The sequence below is a fragment of the Bison bison genome, unplaced genomic scaffold (assembly GCF_000754665.1).
Source record: "Bison bison bison isolate TAMUID 2011002044 unplaced genomic scaffold, Bison_UMD1.0 scf7180017864256, whole genome shotgun sequence".
Taxonomy (NCBI): domain Eukaryota; kingdom Metazoa; phylum Chordata; class Mammalia; order Artiodactyla; family Bovidae; genus Bison; species Bison bison.
Window position 1 is genome coordinate 1,408,733 of NW_011494828.1, and position 6,027 is coordinate 1,414,759.

Below are 6,027 nucleotides of genomic sequence, written 5' to 3' on the forward strand. Positions count from 1 at the left end.
TCTTTGGAAGGAATGATGCTGAAGCTGAAACTCCAGTACTTTGGCCATCTCATGCGAAGAGTTGACTCATTGGAAAAGACCCTGATGCTGGGAGGGATTGGGGGCAGGAGGAGAAGGGGACGACAGAGGATGAGATGGCTGGATGGCATCACTGACTCAATGGACGTGAGTCTGAGTGAACTCCGGGAGTTGGTGATTGACAGGGAGGCCTGGCGTGCTGCGATTCATGGGGTCGAAAAGAGTCGGACACGACTGAGCGACTGATCTGATCTGATCTGATCTGAACTATTTCTCAGTAAAGTGCTTATTAAAAAGAAAAAAAAAGTACCCTGATACTTTGTTCTGGAATAGGAGTCCAGGTTTTATAGGTTTCACAATACACACTAAAATACAGAATTATCTCATGGGGGTACTTTAGTTATCTCAAGAGACTGGAAAAGTCATCAGCCTACAAATCCTCCTTCCAATTATATTTCCAAACAAAACAAGGACTAGCATAAGAAGAAATTAAGAGCCTTCTACTGTAGCCCAACAGAAATACTCTTAATGTGAAAATGAAAAGGTTGTCAGCCACTGCCACACTGGAGCTGAATAGATTTTCCACTTACCAGAGGTAAGAGATTGGGGCCATTGTGCCATTTGGTTTTACATTCTTTTCCCTTTATAAATATACATACAAACACTCACATCACCTCTATTTACACACACCTCAGTTCTTCCCTAAACAGATTTCACTAACATCCAAAATATCTAAGTCATTTTCTTAGAAATAACTGAAATTAATCTGTTTTATAGTATTTTTAAAATAAGAAGATGATTAACAGTCAAAGGAACTCTCTGAAGCTCACAAATGGTATTAAGTGTAAATCCAACCTATTTTGCTTCTAAAAGGGTATTTTTTCTAATTTCAGTAACAGATGTTTTATATATCTTTTCTAGTGCTTTTAGGTCAGGGCTTTATAACCTCAGCACTATTAACATTTTGGGCCAGACAATTTTTGGTGGTGGACGGCTATCCTGTGCATTGTAGAACTGTTAGTGGTATCCTCTACCCACTAGATGCCAGTAGTACCCCTGCCCAGTTGTGACATTATCTCCAGACATTGCTAAATATCTCTTAGGAAGGCAAAACTGACCCCAGTTGAGAACAACTGCCCTAGTTCATCAGGCTTAATTATTTCTGGACTTCCCTGGTGGGCCAGTGGCATCCACACTTTCAGTGCAGTGGGCCTGGGTTCAATCCCTGGTTGGAAAAAATCCCACATGTCGCATGTTGTGGCCAAAAACAAGGAAAATGACAAATTATCTAATTGTAATTCATGAGGCTACTGAACCACAAAGTATACAATAAATACCATGAGGTTTGATAGTCATGGCTTTCTATCCTTCATATATAGCCAAGCAGTCTTTGTTACTTATCTAAAGACAGGCTTCAGAACTAAATTGAACAGATTAATATAACTAAAAATCGATTCTTAAGGAGGAATGACCAGAGGGTGCTAAATCCTAAAACTGAACTATTTTAAAGGAATATAAATAAGCTGCATAAATCCACATTCTTGGGACTTCCCTGGCGGTCCAGTGTTTAGGGCTCCACGCTTCTGATGCGGGGGCACAGGCTTGATCCCTGGTCAGGAAACTAAGATCCCACATGCCACGTGGTGCAGCCAAAAAAAAAAACAAAAAAATAAAAAGTTCACATTCTTTAATATGAAATCATCCATCAGCCAGTTTTATTTTGCTATCTAAGGCAACTAAAAGTCCTTAAGCTACCTGCATAATTCATACCTCCCACACCAGAAGTTAAATATTTTCTTTTATTGCTACTGATACATATTTTTTTATTTAACCTGACCTTTAAAGCTCTGTAATCATTTGTACTTTGTAATCAAAGATAAAAACTAACCATCACCTAGCTGTGCACTACAGAGCTAGTAGACCAGAGGCTGGAAAACTTTTTCTGTAAAGGGACAGACAATAAATATCTTGGGCTTTGAAGTTATATGGTCTCTGTTGTAACTACTCAACTCTGTCATTGTAGCACAAAAGCAGCCATAAAACATACATTACCAAATAAGTGTAGATGTGGTCCAATAAAACTTATTTACCAATGCAAAAGGCAGGCAAGATTGGTCCAAAACCCTGTATCAGAATACTACATGTGAGAAAAAATAAAAATATTGATTCCTCTCTTTCCCGATGATGTTTTCATCATAAAATTAAACTAAGAACTTTCTAAAATACCATTAACTTTTGTTGTTGCTGTTCAGTTGCTAAGTCGTGTCCGACTCTTTGTGACCCCATGGACTGCAGCACAAGGTCCTCTGTCCTCCACTATCTCCCAGTGTTTTTTCAAATTTATGTCTATTGAGTCTGTGATGCTATCTAACTATCTCATCCTCTGCCACCGCCTTCTCCTTTGGCCTTCAATCTTTGCCAGCATCAGGTTCTTTTCCAATGAGTTGACTCAGCTGGCATCAGGGGGCCAAAGTATTGGGACTTCAGCATCAGTCCTTCCAATGAATATTTAGGGTTGATTTCCTTTAAGATTGACTGGTTTGATCTTCTTACAGTCCACGACACTCTCAAGAGTCTTCTCTAGCACCACAATTTGAAAGCATCAATTGTTCCGAGTTCAGCCTTTTTTATAGTCCAACTCACACATCCATACATGACTACTAGAAAAACCATACCTTTGACTATACAGACTTTCATAGGCAACATTCTTTCTAATATGCTAAGTTTGTCATAGTTTTCCTTCCAAGGAGCAGTATCTTTTAATTTGATGGCTGCAGTCACTGTTCACAGTAATACTGGAATTCAAGAAAATAAAATCTGTCACCAGATTTTTCCCCTTTTAACTAGCTTTCTTCAATTAACAAGCTTTCTCCTATTTAGTAACAGGCATTCACAGTGGGATAATGCTGCACCCTATTGCCTTAAATGAAGAAAAAGAGCCAACTATGAAATCAGGCTCAGGATTGAGATTTGTACTTACCACTATACAGAAGCCTGACCCAAGAAATTAAATCCTTTAGGTTCAGATCCAGAACCTAAACGAACCCAGCAGAAACAATGTCAGACCTGTATATTAAAACACATCCACAAGCTAGAAAACTGCAAGGTAAAACCTATCTCCCTGAATATAGGCTCTCAATATAAAATTATAAATCACAGAAAAAATGAAATTCCAGCAGGTCAAAAGACCAAATAGTAAGATATCCACACCCTAAGACTTGCAACTAATCTGAAAGGGACTAAAAACAAACAAAAAAGTTTAATGGTCAAAATTTACTCATCTCTATGCAAATCTACTAGAAAACCTATACTAATAACATTCTCTTTTTTCAAATTTTTATTTATTTATTTTTGGTTGCACTGGGTCTTCGTTGCTGTGAACAGGCTTTCTTCAGCTGCAGCAAGCAGGGGCTGCTCTTCATTGCAGTGCACAGGCTTCTCACTGCGGTGGCTCCTCCTGTTGCGGAGCATGAGCTCTCCGGGCACAGGCTTTAGCAGCTGCAGCATGTGGGCTCAGTAGTTGTGGTGCTGGGGCTTAGTTGCTCTGTGGCATGTGGGATCTTCCCAGATCAGGGATCAAACCTGTGTCTCCTACATTGGCAGGCAGATTCTTAACCACTGGACCAGCAGGGAAATCTCAACAATAATTTTCTAGTAAAATATAATTACTGAAATTGACTTAGAAAAAACAAAAATTTATACAGTTAAACTAAAAGGAAAGAAAAAATTTTCAAAGTACTTGGCCAAGATTTGACAGAAGAATTCAATCAAATATTCAAGAAGTAAATTATTCCAATAATATTTCAATTGTTACAAAGCATAGGGGAAAAAGCTTCAAAATTATTTTTATGAACCAAGTATAACATTCCTAACAAAACCTAAAAACAGAAGCATGAGAGAAAAACACAGCCTATTCTCATAAATACTGGAATATAAACACCCCAGAAAAAAGAAGTTAGCAGCTCATTAAAGAATAATATACCACAAATGCAAAGATAATTTACTATTAGACTACTTACTAATATAATTCACTTTCCTGACAGCAAAAGACAAAAATACATGCATCATCATATATATTACAGTTCTTCAGAGAAACAGAACAGGATATATAGAGACAAAAAGATTTATCACAAGGAACTGGCTCACACAATTACAGAGCCTGATAAGTTCCAAGATCTGCAGTTGGTAACATGGAGACCCAGGAAAGCCAATGGTGTAATTTCTGTCTGAGTCTGAAGCCCTGAGAACCAGGAGAGCCAATGGGATAAGTTCCAGTCCAAAACACGGCAGTTCAGTTCAGTCACTCCGTCCTGTCGAACTCTTTGTGACCCCATGGACTACAGCATGCCAGGCCTCCCTGTCCATCACCAACTCCCAGAGTTTACTCAAACTCATGTCCATTGAGTCGGTGATGGCATCCAACCACCTCATTCTCTGTTCCCTTCTCCTCTGGCCTTCAATCCTTCCCAGCATCAGGGTCTTTTCAAATGAGTCAGTTCTTCACATCAGATGGCCAAACTATTGGAGTTTCAGCTTCAACATCAGTCCTTCCAATGAATATTCAGGACTGTATTTCCTTTAGGACGAATTGGTTGGATCTCCTTGCAGTCCAAGGGACTCTTAAGAGTCTTCTCCAACACCACAGTTCAAAAGCATCAATTCTTCGGTACTCAGCTTTCTTTATAGTCCAACTCTCACATCCATACATGACTACAGGAAAAACTATAGCCTTGACTAGACGAACCTTTGATGGCAAAGGTCTCTGCTTTTGAATACACCTTTAGTAAAATCTTTAATAAAACGTCTCTGCTTTTTAGTATGTCATCTAGGTTGTTCATAGTTTTTCTTCCAAGGAGTAAGCATCTTTTAATTTCATGGCTGCAGTCACCATCTGCAGTGATTTTAGAGCCCCCAAAAATAAAGTCTTTCACTGTTCCCACTGTTTCCCCATCTATTTACCATGAAATGATGAGACCAGATGCCATGATCTTAGTTTTCTGAATTTGAGCTTTCATTTCAGTTCAGTCACTCCATCGTGTGTGACACTTTGTGACCCCATGAACCACAGCGTTCCAGGCCTCCCTGTCCATCACCAACTCCCAGAGTTCACCCAAACCCATGTCCATCGAGTCAGTGATCCCATCAAATCATTTCATCCTCTGTCATCCTCTTCTTCTCCTGCCCTCAATCTTTTCCAGCATCAGGGTTTTTTCAAATGAGTCAGCTCTTCACATCAGGTGGCCAAAGTATTAGAGTTTCAGCTTCAACATCAGTCCTTCCAATGAACACCCAGGACTGATCTCCTTTAGGATGGACTGGTTGGATCTCCTTGCTGTACAAGGGACTCTCAAGAGTCTTCTCCAACACCATAGTTCAAAAGCATCAATTCTTCGGCATTCAGCTTTCTTTATAATCCAACTCTCACATCCATACATGACCACTGGAAAAACCAAGCCTTGATTAGATGGAGCTTTGTTGGCAAAGTAATGTCTCTGCTTTTGAATATGCTATCTAGGTTGGACATAACTTTTCTTCCAAGGAGTAAGCATCTTTCAATTTCATGACTGCAGTCACAATCTGCAGAGATTTTGGAGCCCCCAAAATAAAGTCAGCCACTGTTTCCATTGTTTCCCCAACTATTTGCCATGAAGTGATGGGACCAGATGCCATGATCTTAGTTTTCTGAATGTTGAGCTTTAAGCCAACTTTTTCACTCTCCTCTTTCACTTTCATCAAGAGGCTCTTTAGTTCTTCTTCACTTCCTGCCATAAGGGTGGTGTCATCTGCATATCTGAGATTATTGATATTTCTCCCGGCAATCTTGATTCCAGCTTGTGCTTCTTCCAGTCCAGCGTTTCTCATGGTGTACTCTGCATAGAAGTTAAATAAGCAGGGTGACAATATTCAGCCTTGGCGTACTCCTTTTCCTATGTGGAACCAGTCTGTTGTTCCATGTCCAGTTCTAACTGTTGCTTCCTGACCTGCATACAGATTTCTCAAGAGGCAGGT

The 6,027-nt window shown here is 39.7% G+C and overlaps 1 protein-coding gene across 9 annotated transcripts in view; it reads right to left on the reverse strand.

The window, feature by feature from the left end:
* The window catches only part of TESK2 (testis-specific kinase 2), a 138,678-nt gene that overhangs the window by 92,472 nt on the left and 40,179 nt on the right, over positions 1-6,027 (reverse strand). The window contains exon 2 of one of the 9 annotated variants that reach the window (XM_010847846.1): positions 2,999-3,053. The exons of the other annotated variants lie outside the window; for them this stretch is intronic. The gene's annotated coding sequence lies outside the window, so the exon portion shown is untranslated. The remainder of the gene's footprint in view (positions 1-2,998; positions 3,054-6,027) is intronic. 9 annotated transcript variants of the gene reach the window in all.